Source organism: Protomyctophum bolini, assembly GCF_963924005.1.
Source record: "Protomyctophum bolini genome assembly, chromosome: 21".
Classification (NCBI taxonomy): domain Eukaryota; kingdom Metazoa; phylum Chordata; class Actinopteri; order Myctophiformes; family Myctophidae; genus Protomyctophum; species Protomyctophum bolini.
Genome location: NC_137882.1, coordinates 5,686,243 through 5,706,242, shown reverse-complemented (window position 1 = coordinate 5,706,242; position 20,000 = coordinate 5,686,243). Strand labels below are relative to the sequence as shown.

General features: G+C 45.4%; 1 protein-coding gene across 2 annotated transcripts in view; it reads left to right on the top strand.

The window, feature by feature from the left end:
- The first annotated feature begins 4,968 nt into the window (after positions 1-4,968).
- zfhx4 (zinc finger homeobox 4) overlaps positions 4,969-20,000 on the top strand; it is a 133,303-nt gene continuing 118,271 nt past the window's right edge. Inside the window, exon 1 of one of the 2 annotated variants that reach the window (XM_080793507.1) lies at positions 4,969-5,452. The gene's annotated coding sequence lies outside the window, so the exon portion shown is untranslated. Of the gene's footprint in view, positions 5,453-7,165; positions 7,265-20,000 lie in introns of those variants that run through there. The other variant, XM_080793508.1, reaches the window with a different exon arrangement.

Sequence of the window (20,000 nt, the reverse complement as noted above, 5' to 3'; positions counted from 1 at the left end):
ATGTTGCCTATGGATTTTCGTTTATATAATCGATTGAAATGTCCCAATACATTGATTTTGGGTTCAGTGTTTTACAAACAAGCGTTTATGGGTCTCGATTTTATGTTAGGAATGATTTCAGTGTGACACAGGACAGGTACATATACGCAGAGAGGGGGCGGGTATTGTATATGTATTTGTTTTTGGGGTGTTTTTTGGACGAATGCTCTAAAATAGTGCAAACAAAAAAAACGTCCATTGTTCCCTGTGTACAAATATCAAAAGTGACGCAGGGAGGGACATGTCCAGCTGGGTGGAAGAAAATAACACACACACACACACACACACACACGATGCACACTGCATATATACACACACAACAATTGCGCTGTCCTCTCCTTAATCAAATATATGGTGGAAAAACACAAAGCATTTCCTTCCTCTGAATTTCTCCTTGAATTATATGCCATCACTAGTCTGTGTGTGTGATTGCGGAATATTAAATTAAAGTGGGATAAATCCGCGACGAGGCAAGGCAAAGCCATGCAGCGTCCAATCCGCAACTCATTTCCCCCTGTTTCTCTATAGCGAGGCATCACTTCGGCTCGTCTCTCCCATTCAATGACAATGTGCCAAATCTCTGCATTTTGAAAACACTTTCCATATGCTATAAGCGGATCGCTACTGAGGGAGAGGGTGAGAGAGAGAGAGAGAGAAAGAAATAAAGGAAGAAAGAAAGAAAGATAGATAGAAAGAAGGAAAGAAAGAAGAAAACGGAATGCTTTATACGAAAGGTACAGATAGACTACATTTTTATTTATCTTCTGCAGCACTGGCTTTATATACTTTATTGCTTTTTGAAGGGGGGAGGGGGGGGGGATTTAGTGAGATAATTCGAAGTTTTGAAAAGGACTGCATATTTATGGACCGTTGTCGGATAGGTTTTTAAGGCTGAGAATATGAAAACGTCGACCGAGTTTATGCCGGGTTGCTGTGAGCAAAAAACTTAATTTATTTCACTTTCTGCTGTTTTTCACTCCATCATTGGCCTCAGAGGTGGAATTTGAGATTTCTTCTGTGGAATGTTTTTTTTATTTATTTTTGCTGGTGAACCGTTTAGCGAATTGTCGCATTTTTGCATTGAATTTGGGAGGAATAATTGATTTAGCCTAATTGTTTTTATTTATAATTAAATTATTTACATGTCTAAATGTCGATATTAATTCATGCCGAGATGACAACAACTGGCCATCGATGTTTAACATTTGCATTAAATCTTTTCTGGCTTTTTAAAAATTTTTTATATGATATATTCATATTCCACAATCACAATTAGGCTGATTATTAAAAATATATATATTGTATGTCTATCGAGTGAATATTGGCGTGTTTTAATGTGGGCTTAAAATTGTTATATAAAAAAGAATTGCAAACGTGGTGGTTGCTGGCTTGCGTTCAACGAATTGTATATAGCTACACAAGTTGTTGCAGTGTGAGTCTGTGACATATGGCCTATATGTCATGAGTATAGGTGTGTATGTGTGTGCGCTGCAGTGTGTGTGTGTGTGTGTGTGTGTGTGTGTGTGTGTGTGTGTGTGTGTGTGTGTGTGTGTGTGTGTGTGTGTGTGTGTGTGTGTGCGGAGGACAGTTGGCCAGTGGGTCAGTGTGCTGCATGGCAGCGGGGTCAGGTGGTGTTGTGAGTGGACTGTGGACAGTGTGGAGGCAGCGGGGTCAGCCAGCCCCCGCGGTGACCTAGTCAGCCCCACGAGGGCGCCGATGCATAGGGCAACACTCGTTTTGGCTGCGGCTGCATGTTTTTAGCCACTCACTCACTCACTCAGCCGCTTCTTTGAAGTACGTGGCAGGACAACGACATTTATATATTTATACATTTGTTTGTTTTGTTTTGTTAAAATCGAAAACGCAAAATGAACATGCATCACATCATGTTGGGGAAATGGAATGCTAATTCAAACTGAGTTTATAGAATAACTTATTTTCAAATATAGGTCCCCCTATTAACTATAAGCTCTGACAGACGCCCCTGTATGCAGGGGAGAGTTCATGGTTATTGATCATATATAAAGAGACAACATCATGGGATCACATATGGCTACAATACAAAATTTTAATTCGGGCTATATCCAAATATAACTCGTAAAAAAAAAACATTGCCAACAGTCGCGTGAATGATTGATAATTAATCACGCGCCATGCAGAACGCCCCTTATTGCGTGAGCCAACAACAGCTAGGGGATTTTGTGGTCATTCATTTGGGTTATATCACACACGCGCACGCGTGTGCGCGCGACACACACACACACACACACACACACACACACACACACACACACACACACACTAGCCCTTATATAGTTTGCAGATAAGAATCTATAATTAATTGGGGATGCTGCGATATGGAAATAGACCGAAATATTAGTTAGGGTGGTCTATTGTCAAGCAGTCCCCCGGAGAAAGAGCATCGTCTGCCCGGGCAGAGAGGGAGGGAGGGTGGGGAGTACCGAGGGAGAGAGGGAGGGGTGAAGGTTAAGATAAGCAGTATAGCCTTATTAACAGTTATTCAAATCCGCTTTACTTTCCCTTTTTCTCAGTGGAAAAACAAACAGAAAAAGCAAGCATAACTCCGCTATAAATATGGGTGCAAGAAGAATACAAGAATGAATCTAACAAAGAGAGTTTAAAAAAAATAAAAAATAAATGCATCCTCACAAATGAAGACTGGTCACGTAAAGAAAAATAGGAACCTGCATGAGTTATGTCTAAAGTCCTCCCGTTTCATTCGGCCGGTATAAAGCGTAATATAACAACCGGCAAACGTTGCGAGTCCACTCCAACAGCGTCGGGATCCAAAGTAAGCAGAGAAAGCTCGCTCCGTACGGTGCACTTTGTGCTCGCATGGTCCGTCCCGCGGATAGTCCCCCTTCTCCGAGCCCGCTGCATGCGAGCGACGCCTCCTGCAGCAGGGGTCGGTGGCTTGGGATTCCCCCGGAGAACTGGACGGAGGCTGTGTAACCCCCCCAGCATCCATAGACTGGGATGGGGGGGGGCGGGGGTATTACCCCCCCTCCCAAAAAAAATACCCGATCTACAAGCCCACAACGCACTATGCGCTGTGAGCTTGCAGTTCAGGGAAAAGGCAGTCCAAGTACAGTAGTAGCCCTATATAGTAACTCTCAGGTAGCCTGCTATAGAGAACAGAGGGTTTAAGTGGCTATATAGCGCAGAGATCCGCTTCTGTTCCTCTCTCTCTCAGCCCACCATCAAGCCCCCTTGCTTGCCTTGTCAAGAGCGAGCAGTGCGAGTCCTAGAGTAAACAGCCCCGGGTGGGTCGAGGGGCTGGGGGTCTGCTGGCTCCTGGTACGGATCGGGTGCAGTAGAGTATAGGCTATCCTATCCAGTCAATGTGACTGTGGAGTGGAGTGCTATAGTTCACTGCCAGCAGCCTTATCATCACATCCACAAGCCCCGGCTCATGCAGTCAATTCACCCCCAGCTTCGATTTTTTTTTTTTCCCCATGAAGGAGAACAGATCTCTTGATTTTCTCCCCCGATTGACACCGACCGGGGCTAAAAAGTCTCCCCTCTTGTGCCCAAAAGCGACTATTAAGAGAGGGTATAGAAGGGGGAAATAGCACATACACACAGTAAACGGTTTGCATTGAAGGGGAAAGGGGACTAACAGACCAATACACATTGTAAAGACACTAAATGTATACGCGTGTGAATGGAGGTTTTTGAATGGAGAGAGAGAGAGAGAGAGGGGGGGGGATTTTGTGTGTGACCCTGGCATTGGATTGTTCGGCTTGGCTCTATTGAACCCGCCACGGGCCCCGGAGGTCCCGAAAGGGCAGTGATGAGTTCGGTGGATTATACTTTGATGCATCGCATTCGCAGCTTTGATTTTTCCCCAATGCTTGTGAATGTTTGTGCCACGCACACACACACGCCTTATATGTACAGCACAAACTAGCATAGGCTATATTATACACAGCCATGCATCTTCTTCTCACCACGAGAAAATTCGCTATAAAAATAAAATAAAAATAGACTATAGGTCTATCATTAACAACAATATCGTGTAAATATTGTACAGGTATTTTTGATGCGTTTATCTCGCGCTGAGTATAGAAATCTATAATCCGTTCACATGTGGTGTCCAAATGTTATAGGCCTGTATTGTGTCGTGCGCGCCAGTCTATATTAAGATAATAGTTTTTATTTATTTAGTTTTGTTCTATTTAATTTTTTAATGTTAACCGGTTTAGAAATATATTGTATTGAACTATACGCCTGACTTATAGCTAAAACTCAGATATTATATTGGTATTCCACAGAATATACACGAACAAAAACAGAATTCCCTCTAAGTCTAAATGAATAGATCATGCATTATCATCACAATAAATAAAATAAAACAAACAATATCCATAATAATCAAAGAACCCTCAAGTTACAAAACATTAAAACGCAGTTTTTGTTAAAAAGTAGAAGGAGGAAAAAAAATGAGCTGGTGTTATGATGAATTTTATGCGTCAGTCCAACAGCCATCTTTTTTAGAGATGACTTTCAGAGTCAGCCTAGCCTGTTATGGTGAGCATGGAAGCCGTTTCTCATTGTTCTTACATTATCATTTCGGCCGTACTATGAAAATAAAACCCTAACAAAGATTTTTTCCTCATTAGATCATTTTTTAGGTTCCGTTTTCACGCACGCGCTCAGTGTGCGCGACTGCGCGCGTGCGTATGCGTGTGTGTGTGTGCGTGCGTGCGCGCACCGGGCTCCGGCGGGCGCGTCATTTGCAATGTGGAGACTGTTGATCAACTCACTAATTACACTTCTCTCCTCTCTCTCTCTCTCTCTCTCTCCCCTCTCTCTCTCTCTCTCTTGCTCCCTCCCTCCCTCTCTCATTCGCCCTCTCTCTTCCATTCCCAGAGTGCATATCGGGAATAGACACACAAAGACATGCGCACTCAACTTAATCAGCCATTTTTTTTAAACAGGGGGCTAAAACGATAATAATTAGCAGAATAAAGACATATCGGATTTTCATTTCCTTTCCTCCGGTTTTTCCACCAGAGCTCCTGCTCCACACAAGCCGAAGTGCGAGGCAAGCCTGTCGGACACGTTCTTTTAACCGACCGGGGGGGACGTACGGGACCCAAAGGAAAAGGACCATAGCTTTCTAAAAACGCTTTGACATTTGTATTTTTTTTGCTCCTTTTTCCCCCCTACCAGTCATAAAGTTGGAGGATTATTATTTTTCCCTGTTTTTGATTTTTTTCCCCCCTCGCCCTTTTTTGTTGTTGTTGTCAAATTCTACCGCGACGCGAGCCGCCTGGATGTGACTTTTTTCCTGCTTTATTTCCTAAAACAAAACCAAAAACCAAAAGCAAAGAGATTCTTCTCGGAGCGGATCTTTAGTGTGTGGACTGGACGGAGCTGGGGGAAGAAAGTAAGTTTTTTTCCCTATCCCTTCTCCTCTTCTCTCCTCTTCTTCTTCCTCCCTTTAACTTTTATTGAGTAGGGTCGGTGTTAAATTTAGGTCGAGTATCGATTATCTTTCTCGGCGGATCTCCTCCGCCGAACGGTTTGCCACGGGGTTGTGTGCGTGTTGTTGGATTGGATAACAGGTGTTGTTGGATGCGGTGTAATGGTTTCTTTAGCTCGTAGATCTGTGGTGTGTGTGTTGTGTTTTGTGGAGCTTTTGACTAACAATAAACAAGCGACTGAACTCACTGACAGGGGCTATAGCCTGGAGTCGGAGGGGTTCACGCGAGCGAACTGTCCGAACGCGGCGGTTTATAATGCTTTTTGATACTCCCTGTCGCTTGCCGATCGGACCCGATCTAGCCGACAACGCGTTGTCTGCTAGACCCGGGTCTGATCGGCTAGCGACGCCTCGCGATGGACCACATCGAGCCCATGCAGTCTCGCCTACCATAGCCGATATACCTCTCTCTCCCCACAACCACAAACCTGCCTTCTTCAAAGTTTACATTCTAAAAGGGTTGTTATTGGGTCCAGAGTGGACCGACCGAGCAGATTATTGCACCTCTTTTTAGAACAAAAGGAGCCGTTGTTGTGTCAGTCAGTGTGTCCTTTCTTTGTGGCTTGTGGTTTCACATAAAGGTCCGGATCGCTCGGACATTCATGTCCGTGTTTTTCGCCTCGTTTTTTCAAGTGCAGCCCGAGAGGCTTTTTCCTCTTCCTCCTCCACCAGCGGCACCGTATAGCCCTCACCTTGTACAGTCCTCTCGGCTCCCAAACCACGTTTTTGATCCAAAAAGGCGCATACTAGCGCAATATTAACGTCCATCTGGTTTACACACACATCATATTATGCACCTCGATCCGCGAGTCCGAGCCGAGGCACATTCATAAGCCGAGGAGGAGGTGGGTGACACGATCAGTCACTCGACACCACCATTTCCCCATCCCATCGACATCATGGTGTGTTAGAGAATTATTATTTTAAAACAAAAACGCCCTTTTTGATCGTTAATGCGTTCACACGAGCAGCACGTTTTAGATGAGAACCCCCCCCCCCACACCTCTCTCTCTCTCTCAAGTGTCGTTTACCTGCTGCGCGTAAAGTCGTCTCCCCGGCGCTACCGAGGCGTGGGTGGCTGTGTCGCCCAGGAAGGGATCGCGATCTGCGGGCTAGTGAGAGTGTAGGCTACGGTAGCAGCACGTCCCCATGGAGCCATGCAGCAGCAGGCAGCAACTCCTGGATTCATATTTTTCTTTTCTTTGGCATGAAAAACAACACCATGAAGATAAGGTGTCGATATAACTCTCGCATGTATATTATATCTTTTTTCAACTTCGGCGGTGTCATCATTGCCATTTGCCTTATAGGCTAATCAGATCCGTTTCCCCCCCCCCTCTCTCGCTTCAGTGGGGAGGTCATAATTTCTCCGTCATCATAATGAATTGTCCTTCCTTTTCCTAGCGAGGTGGATTGTTGCAGCAAGCTTCTGTGTGCGATGTCGATGGCTATTGTTTTGTGTTAATATTTTTTTGGGGGAGAGACGAGTGGGAGAGAGAGAGAGAGAGAGAAAGGAGAGAGAGAGAGAGAGAGAGGAGGCGGATGGTGGGAGTTCTTGGCTTTTTTCGCCTGATGGCTGGTTTGAGGTAGAGAGACTTGGCTCGGATTGGGACGCGACAGTGACAGGGACATCGATCGCTTGCATTGAGAGCAGAGAGGGAGAGAGAGAGAGAGGGAAAAAAGCCACGGTGAGAGGCTAGCCAGTCTCAAACCCGGGTATGTACTGTAAGTGTGTGTGACTGCGTGTGTGTGTGAGAGAGAGAGAGACTGTGTCACAGTGTGTGTGTCTGGGATAGAGACTGTGTGTGTCTGGGGGAGAGAGAGAGAGAAAGAGAGACTGTGCGCTCCCGAATGTACTGTATCGCCTAGTCTAGAATAAACTGCCAGAGGAATTTATACAGGGCTGTGTATACGGCTTTCCAGACATTTTTCTACGGATTTCTGCATTTGTTTATTTAATCCACTAAATATACGTTATTGTCCCAGTCCCTCCCTTCACCCCCCCACACTTTTCGATGGTTGTTCTTTGGATTATACGATGCGTTCAGACTAAGAGCACTTTTTTATGGAAATACGAGATTCTCTGGATTATTGGACATGAATAAATGTGGATTGTTAATAGGCTGCTCCATACTATAGTGCTATTTACATTTTCCAATGTAAATTATTAATACATTATGATGATGATTATTGTGATCATTCATTATTATTATTGTTATTATGTATTTTGTGTTGACTGAAGGCCTAGTTGTATAGACTACATTTGATGTTTACATTTAGGGAAACAATCACAGTTTTGTTGATTAAACAATTAAAATGTATTGAATTAAATCAGATAAATGTGATTAAAATGATACACTTCCGACTCTTGGTAATTTTGAGCTAGAGGTGTGTGTGTGTGTGTGTGTGCTAGACTTTTGTGTGTGTGTGTGTGTGTGTGTGTGTGTCAGAGCTCTAGTGCCTGGCCAATTATATTTAATTACATTTCCTTCGAATTATGCATCACATTACAAAAAGGTCCCATAGTATAAAAAACAAAACACAAACAAAACAAAAACATGCAGAAGTGAAATGATGAGAAAAGATGACACTATATCTAATTGCATTGCATTTCATCAGTTAATGACATCGTTGTCTCACACTGGCTGAATAGTTAGGCTAGTATGTGTTATTTTTTTCTGCTGTCTTACAAATGAGATAATTTAGAGTTTTATGTTTGCAAGAGCAGGCCTCTTGTTTTTTCATTCCGGAGATGATCTTGATGGCAAAGGCGTGTGTGTGTGTGTGTGTGTGTGTGTGTGTGTGTGTGTGTGTGTGTGTGTGTGGCTGAGCGTGTGCTTGTGCTTCTCTGCATGTTATTAAAGCAGCACACACTTTTCATTTTACCATTAGCAACGGATGAGACGGGGTGTGTGTGTGTGTGTGTGTGTGTGTGTGTGTGTGGGGGGGAGGACGGGAGGGGGGGACGACGACAATAGCTGTTGGCTTTAAGATGCTTCTTGATTATTAAACCCTAATGCATTTCAGCTTCACAGCCTTCATTAAGGGGCCCTCGGAAACCGTGTGTGTGTGTGTGTGTGTGTGTGTGTGTGTGTGTGTGTGTGTGTGTGTGTGTGTGTGTGTGTGTGTGTGTGTGTGTGTGTGTGTGTGTGTGTGTGTGTGTGTAGGGGGGAGAGCAGAGAGAGAGGGATGGATGGATGAGGGGGTTTTGAGGGAGGAGGAGGAGAGGAGCATAGTAAGGGGGGAGCCTTGCAGGAGGGGATGAGCCTGTCCTATAACTCCTGGGCACCGACACATGCAGCCCAGAAGATTGGCTCGAGCCTCTCCTAGGGGTCGACAATGTGTCATTTCCACCCGGCTAGATTGCCCTCTGCCTATCTGATATTAATGTGCAAATCAATATTTCAGGGATTAAATTTCCCTTCTTCATTTTTTATGGTTTCTACCTCAATAAGTCTCCCGTCTAATAGAGGAGGCCGGTTGATTTAGGAGCCTTTTGCTGCAAGAAAGAGGGAGCGGGAGAGAGAGGGAGGGAGAGCGAAAGAAATGGAGAGAGAGGGAGAGATAGAGAAATAAATGGAGAGAGAGAGAGGAGCTTTGCAACAAGGCTATCGCTGCATTTTTAAGTCGGCGTGCGTGGATCCCCATAGGCCTTTAGTAAGGAGGGCTATATTCTGCTTTACACTGTAAAGACAGCTAATTTGGCTAAAAAGCCAGAAAGGGAAAATATGGGTCCGGTTGAATACTTAAGACGCTGTGGTAATCCGAGTAGTGGGTATTAGTGAGGGGGAGCCCCCCCCATCCCTCCACCAACCCTTCTCCCCCCCATCGATGACGCACACACGCACACACACGCGCACACACACACACACACACACACAGAGGTCTACATCTAAACCTGCATTACCAAGCGTCACGGTTGAGCGCATGGAAGAGCTTACTACACACTTCGACCACTATAACGTTTGTCTTCTTCTTCTCCTTCTGCTATAGACGTTTCTTTTATTCAATTTAAAAATTTTTTTTTTGCATAGGAGCCCATCGTCGAGAGATTTCCTCCTTTTGTGCAATATAACATCTGGCTTGTGTGTGTGTGTGTGTGTGTGTGTGTGTGTGTGTGTGTGCGTGTGTGATTACTGGGGGGAGGGAGAAGTGCATTAACATAGTCATAATGCTACGTCTTATTGACAGTCCAGCGAATGAGAGTCCTGCACCCGTGGCTCCGCATACACATTCATTAAGGGACAGTGCACAGAGAGACGTCTGTCTGTCTGCTAGGTGTGTGTGTGTGTTTATTTAATCTTCCTTCCTGTGCCATCTGGTGTGCGTGTGTGTGTGTGTGCGTGCGCGTGGCACTGGTGTATATTTCATATCTTTGTGTGCAAGGGGATTTCTCCTCCATTCAGTCTTAAACAGCGGAGGGTGACTGTTTTAACCACTTAAACAACCCTCTATGCTCAGTAAAACGGACCCGAGTTACAACTGGACTCGGTCTCTGTGTGCTCCTCCAATCTATACCAAATCTCTTCCCCCAAAATAGCTCATCTACAGGGTTGTTAGATCTGCTATTTTTGGCTAAATGTTCCCCCTCCCAGAATAATATGGACGCTCAGGTTCAAGTGGTTATCATACCCCTGGTAGAGTGTGAGCGAGGGACAGTTGGACATGGAGAGAGAGGGAGAGAGAGACGGAGGACAACAAGAGTCATAATATAATCGTAGCAAAGCTCATGCCTGACTCATATTTGGTATTTTGTGTGCTGCGTCACGCACCCCAAAATGGCAGATCTACAAGCTCCCCGAATCCCAATGTGTCGTAGCAGGTCTACTATTATTGGTGTGAAACACAGGCCATGTAACCAACTATAAATCACGCTTTGGTGTCCTCTCGGATTCATGGCCATCTATGATGTGAAAAGCACAACTGCCTGTCCACCATTCTCTCACACACACACACACACACGCACGCACACACACACACACAGTGGGGGTGGAGGGGTCATGTAGATGTTTCCGCCTCCTTCAAACATCTCGGATGACTAAAGTGTCTTTGCGGTCGTGGCCGAGGCTGCATGCGAGTCGCAGCACCGTTGTGAACATATCCAGGGATTCTTCTGCCTTTTTTAAAACAAGATGGACGAACGAACGCAGCGGATGAAACGAGATACCTCTGCTATCACGTAGAGTCTCTCAGCCCAGTGTGACACTGAAACAACCAGGAAAGCACCACCACACACACACACGCACACGCACGCGCACGTGCACGCACGCAGGCAGGCAGGCAGGCAGACTTTTTTGTGTGTGTGTGGATTGTATTTGACTGTGAGTGTCCTGTGAGTACCCATAGATGGTAGTGTTTTTAATTTTAGGACGGTTATATGTAGCAGAACGCACATCTGACACGTAAAAGAAAATACAAAAGAAATGGAGGAAAATGTATGTAGGGTGGATGATATATTTTTTGTGTGTGCGTGTGCGTGTGCGCGTGTGTGTGTGTGTGTGTGCGCGTGCATATGTGTGTGCATGAGTGGTAATGCTGTGGTCTCTTGGCCTGGGGACGCCTGTGGGGGGAGAAGTCGGCATCGGCTCAGCTTCATGTCTCAAAAGAGGGGGGTCTTTCTGTGTCAGCCCTGGGGCACTATAGTGCACACACACACACACGCACGCACGCACAGGTTTATCTTACTATACTTGCGAGGACGTCGTCATTTTAAGACAGTGAATTTATGAATGCCAATTTTTTCTTGTATGAAATTTTTAACCATAAGCCTAAAGCCGAAATATGTAAGATCTACAAGCCCGCAACGCATATCACTCACTGCAACATGTTGCGTATAGCTTTATCAGCTGATCAGCAGCACACAACTAAGTGTAAATCAGGCATAATAAATCTATATCTCTAATCCCTAAAGGCCTAAACCAAACGTCAAAATGTCCTAAATCCTAAACCTAACCCCTACCTGAATCTTTTTCACATTGTAAACTTGTCTCTTTAAAAAAAAAATATATATATATATTTTTTTTAACCATAAAACAATACGTCTTGACACTGAGGATCAGGAAAATGGTCCAAACATCTTTTTTCACATTCCACTATACTTGTGGGGGCATTTGGTCCTCACAAGTATAGTCACACACACACACACACGCGCGCACACGCACACACACACACGCACGCCCATCAACATCAGGAGGAGGAGGGTTAAAGACGTGGAATGGGATCAAGCTCCTCTATAGCTCCCGGGGAGGGTGCTTGTGAATATGTGCGGAGTTTTAGTGTAATTAGCACTTAATTATATTAACATATGCAAATTGTCAGGCGGTGAGCTTGTACCGCCGGTGGGTATATATGGGCCCAGACACAAGCGATTCCATTGTGCCACCATGGCAGAACAGAGAGTAATGTGTGTGTGTGTGTGTGTGTGTGTGTGTGTGTGTGTGTGAGGCGAAGCGGCCAGCCCCCCCCACGCTAGCACACATAACCAGCCCAGGTCATTGAAGTCGCCGGCCGGCCCTCGTTGCCAAATTTCATTAGTTTCCATGGTGACCTGGTTAATTGTGCTGACTAATGTGCCCTGATCTCTCAGCTGGGGTGGGGTGGGGTGGGGTGTGGTGGGGTGATACGCCCACCTTCCTGTCCACCCCCAAAAATATATGAGAGAGAGAGAGAGACTTGGACTAGCTCACAATGATTCCTGTTTACACACGTTCCACTTGTGTGAACATTTGCATATTATTCAAAATGATACGTTGTCGTTCTTCCTCTCCCGGCGTGTGTGTGTGTGTGTGTGTGTGTGTCTGTGTCTGCTTGTAAACTTATGTGTGCATGTGGCAGCAATGTGGCAATCGGCTGGAGTGGGTTTGCGCACGTGTGTGTGTGTGTGTGTGTGTGTATGTGTGTGTGTGCATGAGCGAGAGAGACGGATGCATGTGTGCACCATGCTGAGGGCAGGGCTGACAGTGGGACTGGTGCGTCTGTGTGTAGCGACATGGTTAAATTTGTTTCTGATTAGCGTACACGACGGAGGTCCTGGCAGCGGCGCGCTGCGTGCATGCAGCCCAGATAGCAGCCGCGATGTGACTGAAGCTCTCCCTTTGAAACGCAGCGCCCCCCCACCCCCCCCCCCCCCTCGACTATCTAATTACAACACGTCTTTTAACCGCAGGAACCCTAGTGGCGGCTCGGCACGTCATAAATAATGGGGCGAGAAATAGACAAACGTTTGGCGAAAAAATAGACAAACAATTGGATGTCGTTGCATGCGATGGAGTTTTGGCGCTTGTTGTAGCTCAAGCTATTTTTGTGCTATTTGTACATGGAACAACATAAAATAGGTTTTAAGTGGTTGAACGTATCCCGCCCCAGAGCAGCAAATGCCAATTGTTGTTGTTGGAGTAGTAGGATAAACATTGAATGATTCCGTGGACCCCGCGAGCCAAAGGTGGACGGAGACGGGGCCTTGCTTGGTGCTACTAGTACTTGCGCGCTAATCCTGTTTTTTGACAGGAACGTAAACTGATATAATTGCTTTTCAGAGGCAGGGACGGCGGTTTATACAAGTGTGAAAGCACGGGGACGGGGATTAGCATTATTTTGCATAATGCCGGGCAGGCGCTGAATGGGGCATTGAACGCTTGACTGGGTGACAGAGATGAAAGAGAGATGAAATGCTCTACCCCTCTCTCTCTCTCTCTCTCTCCCTCTCCCTTCTGGGTTACCTCCCTGTGTCCGGTCTCAGATTGCCGGTACAGAGAGAGACACAGAGAAGAGGGAGAGAGTATATTTTAGTTTTATTTGGTCGAGAGACGGGCGGCGGCGCGCCGGACCCCCGGAAACAAGGGGGACGGGGACGGGGGGGGGGGGGGGTGTTTTCCTGCCCGTTCTGTGTGTGGATGGATGCCTGCAGATGGCAGCTGTCACGTGAGGTAATGTGTATGATAATAGAGCCACTGCCGCGGAGACCGGTAAACTCCCCGGCCGGCTGCCTAAGCCTCCCATGTATATACTAAACAACAGCCCCCAAAGCACTGGAGTGTGCAATTATGAAGTGCACGCATGTGACTGGAGGTAGCATTTACATGGGAAGGAAGCTACAAGCACAACTACTACGCTGGTCCGGGGCTGATGTTTCCACCTTTTTTATTTTTTTATTGAGATGTTTGGCGAGGGGTTTCGAGGGATGTCGTCTAAGTAGAGGGAATTGTGGATTCCTGTTACTGGGCGGGTACACGCCGGGCAGGTGCGTTTCTTGCACCTTACTGTGCGTGCGCACGCGTGGCACATACATGTTGTCGATGGAAAAAGTAAACTGTTCGTTTTCAGGACAAATATTAGCAAAGAATAGCAGATCTACAAGCCCAAAACGTGGTGTTAACACGGCATGTTTGGAGCTTGTAGATCAGCTATCTTTGCTACTTTTGTGTGACACTACTGTAGTATTGGTGAAGTATGACATTCATTTCTAAAAAGAAAGCACATTACAAGACGTGGAGATAAGAGGTTGTGGCCCAACAACAACAACAACGATATTGATATTGCGTGATATGAGACTAGATATTGTCTGGGATGTTTTGATAATATCGCGATATGGCATACAGTACGTGGTCTATTTTACCTGCTTTCAGGAGAAAAAAAGCTACATTACAGTACATCTCTGAACTTGACTTATACTGCTCTGGCTGTTCCATTGTATCGCTAAAGTTATTTTATTATATAGACATTATTGATTAGTATATAAGAAATCTCTTTGTTTACAAATATCTTGTGAAATTGACATTCTCCCACAATAGCTACAGTACAGGTATATTGAGGTATTTGGTTGAACATATCGTGATATAACTGTCCATGGGGCGTGTGTGTGGTAAAATAAGAATCGCTGCCGCCTGCTGTGAATTGCGTGTGACCCGACCGGTCTTGGGTGGCACGATTTATGATGAACCGTCATGGTCAGCTATTACATCTGGTGTATGGAAGTATGGGGGGGGTGGGGGGGGAAGGGGGGTTCTGGTTATGGGGGGAAGGAGGAGGGGGGGGGGGGGGGTTGCACAGCGAACATGGAACGCCACAAAGAGCGGAGTGGCCTGTTTTTTTGTTGTCCCTCATTGGACAGGATCCTCTTTCGGTGACCTTTTGCACGCCTTCCCTTGCCTTTTCATATGCTAATAGGAAGGAGGAAACGTGCCAGCGGACAAAAAAAAAAGACACACACCCACACACACACACACACACACACACACACACACACACAGTACACACACACACACACACACACACACAGTATTACTCTACTTTTGAGGACATCCCCCAAAACATTAATTTATGACCGGGACTTTATGAGTCGACATTTTGTTTATCATAACCCAAAAGCCACGAATAGCTGATCTACAAGCTCACAATGCACACAGCGCTGCCTCTAAATGCCTATAATCCTTATAGTTTAACCCCTACTCTGAATCCTTTCCTAACCGTAATCCCCTTTTTTCTTTTGGGAAAACCATAAAACAACCATTTCTCTTGAGAACCAGGAACATTTTCCTCACAAGGTCTATTTATCAAATTCTACTACCAGTATACTTGTTTGACCCTATTAGTAACACAAGACACACACACACACACACACACACACACACACTCTGAATCATTTCCTTGCACTTTATTATTTCCATGCTTTTCATCCTCTATCGACTCGACACACTTGCACCTGTAAAACAGAAGTGTGTGTGTGTGTGTGTGTGTGTGTGTGTGGGGCGGGGGGTAATGGTGTTCTTGGAGTGACCCACACCACCTGTGAAGATCAAGTGTGGTGTGCAGCTGTGATCGCTTGGTTATGAAACTGAGCGTCGCTTTGGTCTAAAAACCATCACTTGAAGCCACTACCCTGCATGCCGGTGGAGTCTGAAGGCCAAATTATACTTCCCACAACCACCTCCTAGCCCGCGGAAGGTCCGCTAGGGACCTAAACCTTTAGATTACAAGGACTCCCCCCTTAACTCTGACCGTATATACAACTGGAACCAAATGGTTTCATTTATATACTGTCAATTTAGAAGGGCCTCAGGAAACCCTGAGAGTTCCTGGACCCCACTTTGACCCTCACATACATTTATTTTTGTCACCACCAGCTCATGTCCGTGCTCGCGTGGACATTCAAGTGCCTCCCAGACTTTCTGTATACCGCACTCTCTTGCACATGTGCCAGAAAAGCAAAATGGCCGCGACGTCTTTGAGTAAGTAGATCTGTCACTCGCTATACCGTAGCATCCGCCGCGTAACTCTAAATAGTTAAAAAAGCCCTATAAAGACGAGCAAAATGTGCTTCAATTCATGGGGGAGAAATCTCCGTGACAATCGGAGCGGCAGATGAAAGAGTGTGCAGTGCAGTGCAGTGCAGAAGTGGAGAAGTATGTGCGGCAGATTTTTTTTTTTTTTTGCCATTTTGATTTGTAGCGTGCATGTGTTGAACGTCTGCAGTACGCTGGCAGACACACCAGATAGTAGTATGTGTGTATGTATGTACAGACCCTCGCGGCTACACGGACATGCAAAGTAGAACCAGGCCTTGAGGCGAGCCTGGACTGTGATTTGTAGCTCTTCCCCCAGCTGAGGCTCTAGTCTAGATGTCACAGACTGGCCTGTATCGCGCTCTCTCTCTCTCTCTCTCTCTCTCTCTCTCTCTCTCTCTCTCTCATATCTTTATATCTTTCTCTCTCTGCGGTGCCAGCTCTATCTTCCTATAGTACTACAGCCCCGTAAACCTGTGTCTCTGGCAACCTAACCCATTCTGACCTGAGATCAGATTCATACGAGGTTTCCACTGGACACACACTGGTCTGATTAACCCATTCTGACCTGAGATCAGATTCTAAAAATGTCAGTCGTTCTTCGATTTTTCAAAAATAGCAGACCTACAAGCTCGTAGCGCGCCACTCGGTGGCGCGCTATGAGCTTGTAGGTCTGCTATTTTTCAATAGCTAAAGCATAACATAATGCTAACACCAAAAGGGGTTCCCGGTCAGAATGGGCTAAAAGGCTACTAATAAAGTTACTTACAATACCCTGCCCTAAAACGCGGCGATATATACTCGTATATATATACACACAGCACACGGCCGGCCGTAGAAGACGTGACGTGGGTTTTCTGGGCTCCGCCGCCGGCCCTGTTATGGGAAGGGAGCATGTTATCTGGAGGAAATGTAATTTTTGTCCTCATTGAAATCATTCATTATTGAACGTGGTTATCTAAATGTTTTTGTTGCTGTTGGGCCCGCGCCAGTCAGGATTGCGTTTCTCTCTCTCTCTCTCTCTCTCTCTATTTCTCTCTCTCTCTTGCTCTCGCTCTGTCTGTCTTTCTCTTTCTCATCTGTCTTTTTCACATGTATCCTCTCTCTCTCTCTCTCTCTCTCTCTCTCTCTCTCTCTAATGTATCATCTCTCTTGTCTTTAGCCTCTCTCTCTTGTCTCCATAGCCTCTCTCCCAGCTCACCATGCCTCCGTCAGTCTCTTAGGGAGGGAAAAAAAAAACGAAAAGAAAGAAAGGGGGATTTTTCTGTTCCCTCTGTGCGCTCTCGGCTCCGTCCAGTTCTCAGGCTCCCTGCCTGTTTTGCATGGGCCTTCTTTCTCTCCTCGGCACAGGATATTGGGCCGTGGAAAAACATGCAGGGCTCGGCTGTTTCGTTTGGGGATAATATGTTTATTCTTTTCATTTCAAAGTGGAGGGGGGAAAGAACAATTGGGGCGGTGTGTTGAAGGACTCCTCGTGTTTGATCTGTGCTCCTAGGGGCCCGGAGGGGAGGGGAGGGGGGGGGGGTGGGGTATGGGATACTCAGGTTTAGGTCAAATAAGACGGGCTAGTGTGGAATGAATCCTCTGCTCTTTCTCACTCTCCTTCTCGCACGTTGCCTCTGGCTTTTACACTCTCGTTCTGTCTCTCTCCGTGTCTTTTCTGTGTATCTCTTTCTCTCATGTGCCTTGTCTCCATATTAGCCTTTCCCCCCCCCCCCCCTCCTCTTTGACAGGCAGGGGTGAACGGGAGAGTCAGGATGTTAATGCCAAACTAAACAGTGTTGGGCAACCTGAACCCGACCAGAAACTCCCTCCTCTTGCTGATAAAAAAAAAAACACTTTATTTTTACTGGTCGTCATTACGCAGTTCACTTTCCACGTTTAGGAGACATGTCCAGTTAATTTGTTGGACACTTAATTGTCCCCCCACTTTAGCTGTGTAGGACACTTGCTCCTCCCTCCAGTATCGCCACCATTCAAAATGGCGGCATTGTGGATTCGAAAAAACCCAAACCTCGTTTATTTTCTCCATTGTGGTCCACTATGAGACATGGAACACACAACGGACTATATAACAACAACAAAACACAACATAAATACTAATACAGCCCAGAAAAATGATTTAGTTTCCTGTCAATTAGCCTACACGCCCCATGAAGCCTTGAATTCATGCCACTCATTCGGTGACCGGCAGTGTCTCCGTTAGGTATGTCTCCCGGTATGTGACAAAAACAATTGGGTTGAACCACTCGTTTTAAAGTTCTCATCTTAAACAAAGTGTTCCAAGGCTGCATATCGCTGCTCCGCTCGTAAACAAGAGTAGCAGCAAGAGTACAAAAGGTTGCCATGCTCACAGCTCTATCGATTGCCTTCAAAACTGTTTTCATAACCACGTCTACACGAACCTGGCGGAGGAGCAAAAAAATAAAATAAAAGAGAGGGAAAATAAAAAACCTTGCATATTATATAGGCCTACGCACACTCGCACAGCACAGATAATATTGTTCAAGTACTACTGGCAATTTCCAGTAGAAGCAGATTGAAAAGAAAAAAAACAATACGTCCAATGAGTAAAAGTTTGGTCCAAGGTTAGTATAAGACAACTGAAGTGAATAACACTCAATTACTGTGTGAGATTCCTTTTGTTCTATTCAACTTCTTAGAACAAAGATGGCTTGAAAGATGAATGTGTGTGTGTACTGTGCTGTGTTTGTTTATGTGAGACAGAGAGAGAGAGAGAGAGAGAGAGAGAACTTGACATTAACAGCAGATATGGTTATTACAGAGGTTCTCAAGTCAACCTTTTCTCAATTAGAGTCCTCTTGAGAATCTTGGAAAAAGTGTTCTCGGACCACTTTCTGTAAGTGGTCAGATGGGTGAAAGCCTTGTGCGTTTCCAGAGCAGGTTTATATACTTTAACGATTGCGCTCAGATCAATGGAACATATACAAAGTATACTCTGTAAGTTCTTATTCATTATTTTTTATTAATGCTATTTTAGCGTTGCGAATAGGAGTGTTTTACCAAGTATTTGGGGGTCCCACTTGCATATATATCCTCATGGCCCACAGGTGGAGAACCTCTGTGTTTAGTGGAAGAGAATGAGATTAACCCATTCTGAACGGGAACCCGTTTTGGTGTCCGCATCATGTTATGCTTTAGCTATTGAAAAATAGCAGATCTACAAGCTCATAGCGCGCCACCGAGTGGCACGCTACGAGCTTGTAGGTCTGCTATTTTTGAAAAATCGAAGAACGACTGACATTTTTAGAATCTGATCTCAGGTCAGAATGGGTTAATCAGACCAGTGTGTGTCCAGTGGAAACCTCGTATGAATCTGATCTCAGGTCAGAATGGGTTAATCAGACCAGTGTGTGTCCTAGTGGAAACCTCGTATGAATCTGATCTCAGGTCAGAATGGGTTAACACGTGGAGCCCTCAGATATCATACACTGGTTGATGTCACCTTTTTTGCTCTCATTAGTCATTAGCATTCCATGCAATGATGTGTGTGTGTGTGTATGTGTGTGTGTGTGTGTGTGTGTGTGTGTGTGTGTGTGTGGTGTACGGATTGATATCAAGGCTGTTGGCAGCCTTCATTAGGGAATAAGAAACGTATTAATTATGCATGACTGTTGGGGTTAAGCAAACAGCGCAATGAGAACATCATGAGCTGATGATGAATTTACCCTCTGTGTGGTTTCACTGGTATTGTGTGAGAATCTCATCTTTTCAGTATTATGGTTATTATTATTATTATTATTATTAAATACATTATGATTGACTGGGCTGAGTTATACGCGAGCCCAGAGCTGAGGAAGCCAAACCAAAACGTATAAGTCACTTTTTTGAAAAATAGATGAGCTTCATCAAAGATACAAATGCTGCATCCCTCGGCTCCGGGAAAAAAAAGTTGAATTCTGGGAGATTTTCGGGCTTTGATCTGAGGGCATTGAACAGCGTGGGGGTTCGAACCGTCGTACAGGGCACCGACAAGGGGTCGATGCTCCTGGAGAGCATCGCCTCCTCCTCCAATGCAATCTTCAATGGTGTTTAGTTTTTATTTTAACCTCTAGTAGAGGTAGTAGCAGCTAGTGCTTTTCATGATTGTCTGCCTCGTCTTTAGGCTGCCGTGTGCGTTCACACGGCCAGATGCAAAGATACAGTCTACC